The sequence below is a fragment of the Lygodium microphyllum genome, chromosome 9, assembly GCF_053477565.2.
Source record: "Lygodium microphyllum isolate KBCC chromosome 9, Lygodium_microphyllum_v1.1.10, whole genome shotgun sequence".
Lineage (NCBI taxonomy): Eukaryota > Viridiplantae > Streptophyta > Polypodiopsida > Schizaeales > Lygodiaceae > Lygodium > Lygodium microphyllum.
In genome coordinates this window covers 103,842,693-103,850,526 of record NC_141143.1, presented here as the reverse complement: position 1 = coordinate 103,850,526, position 7,834 = coordinate 103,842,693, and the positions used below count along the sequence as shown (strand labels likewise).

The following is a 7,834-nucleotide window of genomic DNA, read 5'->3' as shown; positions in this document are numbered from 1 at the left end:
TTCTCAAGTTGGTCTTTCTATAGAGAAGAATGGGTTGCTAAAGCGAAAAGAGATTGAAGCTACAAAAGTTCTCCTGTAAGTTCAAGACTTCATTTGACCTACCTTCATTAAAAAAATAAAGATTCTATGTTTTGTCAAAAGGTCCCCCTCCCAAACTTACAAGCCATTATCTTTTTGCTAACCAAATGCTTGTTTCTAATCACCCAATTTTTTGTAGTATGCCTAACGGTACATGGACACACACTCCTGGCCATGTTGATGGTTTGAAAGCATATGACACGCCGTTAACAAATCTGCAGTCAATCACTGATATCTCAAATTTTCTGTAGTATGACTGATTGTACATGGACACATAGCAATGGCCATGCTGATTGTCTGATAGCATATGACAGGGGGCTAATGAATCAGATGAAAAAATTCCGTCACTTTCCCAAAACAAAAAAGAAAAGAAAGTGACTCGTACATGAAATTTGATTAAAGACGCCTTCAAAACTATAAGTTGAAACTTGAAACTGCTTCTGCTACTCTACCAGGTTCTCTAATGAAGCTAATAGGGATAGTCAGGGAGGAGATGATTGCACTCACGAACCAAGGGGGTTGACAGAGACAGGTTTTTGGGCGTTCCCATTCATTGCAAGGAAGTGATGCGAGCTTCCCTATGTATTCTCCAGCGTCACCCTGTGTGTGTGTGTGTGTGTGTGACAGTCTACAGAGACTGTGCCTGATCTCTCTCTCTCTCTCTCATCGAGAGAAGCTTTAAAACAGTGATTGAATGATTGTTCGCGTGCTTTATATGGAGACTCGAGAGCCAGGGAGGTGGTCAAAGATTCCATCCTGTCCTCTCTCAGGAGTCAGGACAGGACCCAGGGCTTGCTCATCATCTCCGCCGCAGGTCTCTCATGTCATGATGGCTGAAGGGGTCCGATGGCTCTGGAGTCTGATTCTCTCTCTCTCTCTCTCTCTCTCTCTCTCTCAGACTCTCGTTCAGCGTTCTCCGTGTGTTGTTTTGTTTAAACCTTTGTTTCGAGGGGGTAGCCAACGAGCCCTGGCTGGCCTCGACCTTCGTAGAAGGGAAAACATACACGGTAACGATCATTGCAGTGCGTCGCAATCCCTCGGCCATGACGTCATCCTTCGCCAACTCCTATTTTTAAATGTTATTTTCCGTTTAAAAAAATTCCTTCATAAAATGTATTCTTCCCACAGATCGATGACCCCGGAGGCCGGACGACGGGAAGTCGGGGGTGGGGTGGGGGGGCGTTTCATACCTGACTTGTTCTCTTTTTCTACAATATTAGCCGGCCGCATCCTCATGATCATTGCAATATTTGTACAGTGCTGGTGTACTGCTACTAAACGGCGATATCTTTGCATGCGTATCATCGATCTCGGGGGGGATACGATCTAAAATTGCTCGTGTTAATTGTAGATTAACCGCCCGACTTTACCAGTCGTTACCTGTCTGTCGTTTGGCTTTGGTTTGTAGGTTACTAGGTTGTGTGCTGGCTAGCTGCTACCGCTAGCGTTTCCTGGAGCGTGAGAAATTAGAATTGATTCGGCCCCTAAGATAGGGGAGCCTTTACGCAACCCACTTTATTTATATAATCGACACACCTGGGCAATTTTATGATAGAACCAAGGTAAGACAAACTGAACAGTGCCTGGGGCTCTGTACTAGCATATCTGTGTGAAAGCGCGCTGGTACTGATGACATTCATCACATCAGATGCCTCGAGTCCAGCGCTTGGGATGTCCTAACCAGGGAATCGCGTCATAGAAGAAAGCCTCACATAGTACAGTTTGATCTGATTATTACAACCCCCCCATTCAAATCCCTTGTTTCTGGGAGTGCAAACATTTAGATATAGATAGATGTTTGATGAGATTCGGAAATGTGCTTAATTTGAGCTACTTCAAAAGGGTTGGAATTTTGAAGCGACGACAGAAATACAGTCCAATCCGGTTGGGGCAAGGAACGTATGATAAAGTATGAGGATGAGGATATGAGGATGATTCGGGATTACAGCTTCCACACAAGGGAGATGTTGTAAAGGAAAGCAAAAGAAAGATAGAAGGGTCTCGATTTTCTAGGGAGGCTAAGATCAAGCGTGTGGGAGCGGCAAAGGTGGGTGGTCTCGGGAGGTGGTGGTGGAGAATCTGGAGGTATATATAGGGCAGCTGTACTGAGCGAGCTGAGTGTGGATACAGCTGAGGAAGGAAGGAAGAAGTGAAAGCAAGGTGCAGAGAAAGGAGGGATATATTGCGGCGCTAGCTGTGACAGTATACGAATTGGTCCACTGAGAGAGAGAGAGAGAGATGCTGGTGCAGGTGAGAAATAGATGGGGTGAGTGGATAGAGAGGCTGAACCAGCGCGTGGAGAGGAGTGCCATCGGGCGGCGATTCAAGGTGGGTCAGCGAGGAAGCACCTTCACGCAGGAGCTCCGCGCCGGGACCGCCACCTTCCTCACAATGGCCTACATCCTGGCTGCCAACGCCAGCATCATCGCCGATTCCGGCGGCCCCTGCAGCGTCGCCGACTGCCGGCCCGTGTGCGCGGACGGCACCACCACGTGCGGCTTCACACACAACGCCAGCTCCGCCGTGGCGGCGCCGCCGTCGCCCCTGCTCATCCAGCCGGGCCCCGAGTGCAAGTTCTACCCGGTGAACCGCGGCTACCAGACCTGCCTGCAGCGCACCCGCAAGGACCTGGTGGTGGCCACGGCGGCCGCCTCCCTCGTGGGCTCCGCCGTCATGGGCCTGTGGGCCAACCTCCCCCTGGCCCTAGCCCCTGGCATGGGCATGAACGCCTACTTCGCCTACACGCTCGTGGGCTACCACGGCTCGGGGACCCTCCCCTACGGCGCGGCCCTGGCGGCCGTCTTCATGGAGGGCGCGCTCTTCCTGGTGATCGCCGCCGTGGGCCTGCGCGCCCGCCTGGCGCGCCTCATTCCGCACCCGCTGCGCCTCGCCACCACGGTGGGCATCGGTCTGTTCCTGGCCTTCATCGGGCTGCAGTCCGCGGAGGGCCTGGGCCTGGTGGGCTTCAGCCCCTCCACGCTCATCACGCTGGCGGCCTGCCCGGCCTCTTCGCGCGCCCCGCTGGCGCCCGTCTCCGCCCTCCCCAACGGCACCCTTGTCCTCCTCCCCGACGCCACCGCCTCCGCCACCACCGCCTGTCTCAACCACCGCATGCAGAGCCCCACCTTCTGGCTCGGCGCCGGCGGCTTCGTCCTCATCGCGTACGCCCTCGTCAAGAAGCAGAGCGGCGGCATCATCTACGGCATCCTGGCGGTGAGCGTGGCGTCGTGGTTCCGCGGCACGCCCTTCACGTACTTCCCGTCCACGGAGGACGGCGACGCGGCGTTCCGGTACTTCCGGCGGGTGATGGACGTGGAGCGGATACACGGGACGGCGGGCGCGCTGTCGTTCTCGCACGTGCTGACGGGGGAGTTCTGGACAGCGCTGCTGACGTTCCTCTACATAGACCTGCTGGACACGACGGGGGGACTGTACGCGCTGGCGAAGCTGGCGGGGGCGGTGCTGGACGGTGAGGAGGAGGACGGCGGCAAGAGCAAAGAGCAATTCGAGGGGCAGTATTACGCCTTCATGAGCGACGCCGTGGGCATCATGGCTGGGGCGGCGCTGGGGACGTCGCCGGTGACGGTCTACGGGGAGTCGTCAACGGGCATCCGGGAGGGGGGGCGGACGGGGTTGACGGCGCTGACAGTGTCCATGTACTTCTTCTTGGCTCTCTTCTTCACGCCGGTGCTGGCGTCGATCCCGCCGTGGGCGTCCGGCCCGCCGCTGGTGGTGGTGGGCGCGCTGCTGATGCGGCCCGTGATGGAGATCCATTGGGACCGCATGGGGGACGCCATTCCGGCCTTCCTCACCATCATCCTCATGCCCCTCACCTACTCCGTCGCCTACGGCCTCCTAGCCGGCCTCGCCACCTACGTGCTGCTGCACCTGTGGGACTGGCTTGCGTGCTGCGTACGCCACCGCCTCTCCCTTCGCGCCGCCCGCTGCAAGACCCTCCACAGCGCCTCCGAGCGGGCCGCCGAGACGACGCACATGATCAAGCCCGCGGACGTCGACCTCTCCTGCCCCCTCCCCCATCCTGCGCCCCCGCCCCCGCCCCCGCCCGCCATTAATGTCTGATCGGTGATAAACAACCCAACACACACAGAAGGCATGCAGGATGCACAGGACATCCCTAATTGATTGATTGATTGATTGAGGGGATGCCCAACACTCCACCCCACCTAAGAAAGCTTGCAGCCGCAGTTAATTAGCTTCCGTGCTTTCCTTCGTTTTCCTTTTTCCACCCACCGACGTTGCCTTGCCCTAACATGTATCATGATTCATAACAAGCCGTATCGAATCCACGGATTCTTTCCAAAGTCAATGCAATATACATGGCACATTTCAATCCTTCCATCACCCCAATTTCGTTTGCTTATCATTCACTATATACTCTATTATCACATGCCACTTCAAAGGATCACATGCTTCTCTACCACGAAGGGAGAACCCGCCTATCAAGCCAAAGCCATTAAAGCGTATCTCCAAGTTGCCTAACATGGTACTATGGTAGTATCAAGTTGGTAAGAGTTGAGTCACATGCAAGTCACGAGTGAAGCGAGTCAATTAAGTGAAAGTTAGGTGTGCATACACATGGCAATAATAGGAACTTGGTGTGGTTCATGAAGTATCTTTGGATTTGGTGATACTTCATGTACATATGGAAATTAATATGATGTGGCTATTGTTGATGCGTGACAATCTTCTCTCCCTAAGAGAGAGGCGAGTTTCTCCCTCATCCTTGTTCATGTCTTTAACTCTTTCTCTCACATTTGCATGTGGACTCTGGAGGGTTTACTTGTTCTTTCACTTGCATGGGCAGGTGTAGCTACAAAGTACCTAAGTCCATCATCCAAGTTTGTTTACTTGAATGGAGAGGGGCTCTAAGTTGTTTTGAAGCGAATGTAGATCATTTAATTGAGCCAAAAAGTATTTACTTTTTTAACTCCATCGATTGCAACCTTTTGGGGAGGGATTGAGGGGGAGTCTAGCACATGTGTAGAAAGGATTTTTAAGATACATTTTTTGGACTTTCTTACGTACATAAGGGTACCATTTAATGGGGATGTTCATAGGTTGAATAGAAAAGGGTGTGTTTAATTCATAATAAATAACAAATAAGGGGTTTAAATTAGGCCTTAAACAAATGTGATAGTAAGGGTTTATATGTTGAACCCTTGAGATTGTATCACAAGGTTCCACACAACATAAATTTGAGAGTATTTTGTAGATTTGTATTGATCGCTAAAAGAAGTTATCCCCAATCTTCGACAAGAATCATAACCACAATAGCATTTTGTAACCAGGTTCTATACCATCACTACAATAAGTTGCCTTCAATCTTAAAAAGCTAATGGGACAAAAGGTTTTTAACCATTTTGGGCATCTCTTTAAGGCTTCTAAAGTCTTTGTTGTATTATTTTCTTAACCTACTAAGAGTTCAAACATGCTTAGGTAAATTATATTTCAAAAGTCTATGTTATCAATTTAACACTGAGCAAAAAAACCACTTTTGAGGCAATTTGGATTCTCTACAAAAATTTCATTTATCATCAATGAGAAAGATTAAGAAGAAACAATTTTAAGGAAATGTGATCAACAAACAATAGTATAGAAAGGGTAAAAAATAAGCTAAAAGTGTATTTTTATGTTTAACTTTAAGGCAAATTTTGCAAAAAATCGAAAATATTTAGTATTTCTAATCAAAACCATCTTTAATTTTTTTTATTATGCTAAAAATTTTATGAAAAATGCTTTGATATGTATAGTACGTATTTCCATTAAGAGATTTGGAATTAGATAAAAACTACCAACTTTTTAAAGAGCTCCAAATAACGTTGCCAAGTGATGTTTTAACCAATTTTCATATACTTTTAAGAATCCATTTTTTGTAGAAAATAAAATTTCACTTGAAACTTATTTCAAATATTTTAATATACTATCTTACAATGTTGGAAAATTCCTATACAATTTTGGTATTATATGCATATGTTATTTCAAATGTCACAACTTTTGGGTGTTCATAGAGTAGCTCTAAAAATGGAGGCACTTCAAGAACTAGTCAAAGTTCAAAAGACATGGTGATCATCTATTGGTACATATCGTGTTCTCTCCTCTAAAGTCTCCTTTTATCCACCTCTCTCTACTAAATGGCTCTCTCCTCATACAATCTCTCTCCCAATTGGCAAAGGTGGAGTCCACGTAAAGTTTTGTTGGGTATGGTTGCTATACTTTTACTTCACATCTCTACATGCCCAAATTAATGGACTTGGGCATGGCACTACTCTAACTCTCACAATAGTTTCCTTCTTCATTTCTAATGCTTACATGTAGAGGCCTCATCTATTTAATGTTTTGACTTGTAGGTGTTGTTTCATCTTTCTCTTCACCTCTCTTTTCACTCAATGCTTTTACATTGACTAATAGTTTAATATACTACTTTTTTATTTTCACATTAAGAATCTCAAGGATTCCAAGTGTGGAAAGATGGCAATCTTTGAATTTTCCACCTAACATTAGTTGAAGTTAATGCTTTATGTAAGGCATACAACATTGATCCATGTATATATGCTCACCTATTCTTTTAGATGCAAATAAATTGGTGCCACCAAGGAAGCACAACCTAGGAAAGCATCAATAATACTTAACGTAGAGTCCATCCAATCGGGCTACAGCCCCATTGGCATGCTCATCTATTTCCTTGTATATGATAGATGTGATGAGTTTTAGTTTTACATAGTCAAGGTAATTCTTAAATCTTATAAAACCTTACTTGGACAAGCAACCTTAAATCACAAAAAAGGAGTAAAACTTGCCTACACATACATTATAAGGATGTGCCATCTAAATACCATAGAGTATACAAAAAATACAAGGAAGCCTTTCAATATCTTAAATACCTACCCTATTGCTTGTTCTTAGCTCTTGAGTATGTCCAAATAGACATGTGCAAGGAAATGACAAATCCCTTTCTTCCTTGAAAGTTTCTCCAACATTGATTAAGTTTAAAAGTTTCATAGTTGTAAAATTTTGAGATCATGATTTGAGTTGGATATGGATCAATAACAATTACAAAGGCAAAATGGCCAACTAGTTTGTGATTTTTGTAAAAGGACCAGACATACTGAGAAGTTCTATCATGCCAGAAAAAGGCATCAAAAGGCTTATCTTACATCTATGAAAGAAGAAGAAGAAGACCATGGACATGAAGAAGCAAAAGAAGAAGAAGACCGACAGCAGACCAGAGAGACAAGCCTCACCATTCACACTACTGCGTTGTTGATGGGGGAAAACCTTTATTGTTTCTTGTGAATGGTAAAAATGTTTCTTTCTCCTTTTTGCAAAGGTATTTGGGATAGGATGATTATTACCTTGAAAATTCATGTGTCTCATGTTTAAATTTTTGGAGACAATGGCACTTAGGTGTTTTGTCATAGAGGATCTCTAACTTTCCACAATCAACTTTTGTGAAATCTAGCTAGGCCCTTTAATAAAAGAGCTATACGTTAAAACAACAACCAACAACAAAGTACTATAACACGTGTTCAATTTACTTGCAAGAAAAGTAAATATTTACACATTACCTTTTACATCTACTTCATTGGCTATAACGTTCTTTATGTTAACTTCTAGAAGTATATTGGTAAAAGAATGTTTTACGTGTAGTCTCTTAAACTAACTATCTTAGGGTGGGGCGTTAGAAAAGCAACATACTTTTGGAGTGAAGTTATGATATGGACAAATTAAAGAAGCC

The 7,834-nt window shown here is 46.1% G+C and overlaps 1 pseudogene; it reads left to right on the top strand.

The window, feature by feature from the left end:
• Positions 1-527: 527 nt before the first annotated feature.
• LOC148031372 (adenine/guanine permease AZG1 pseudogene) lies at positions 528-4,400 on the top strand (annotated as a pseudogene).
• The last annotated feature ends 3,434 nt before the right edge of the window (positions 4,401-7,834 follow it).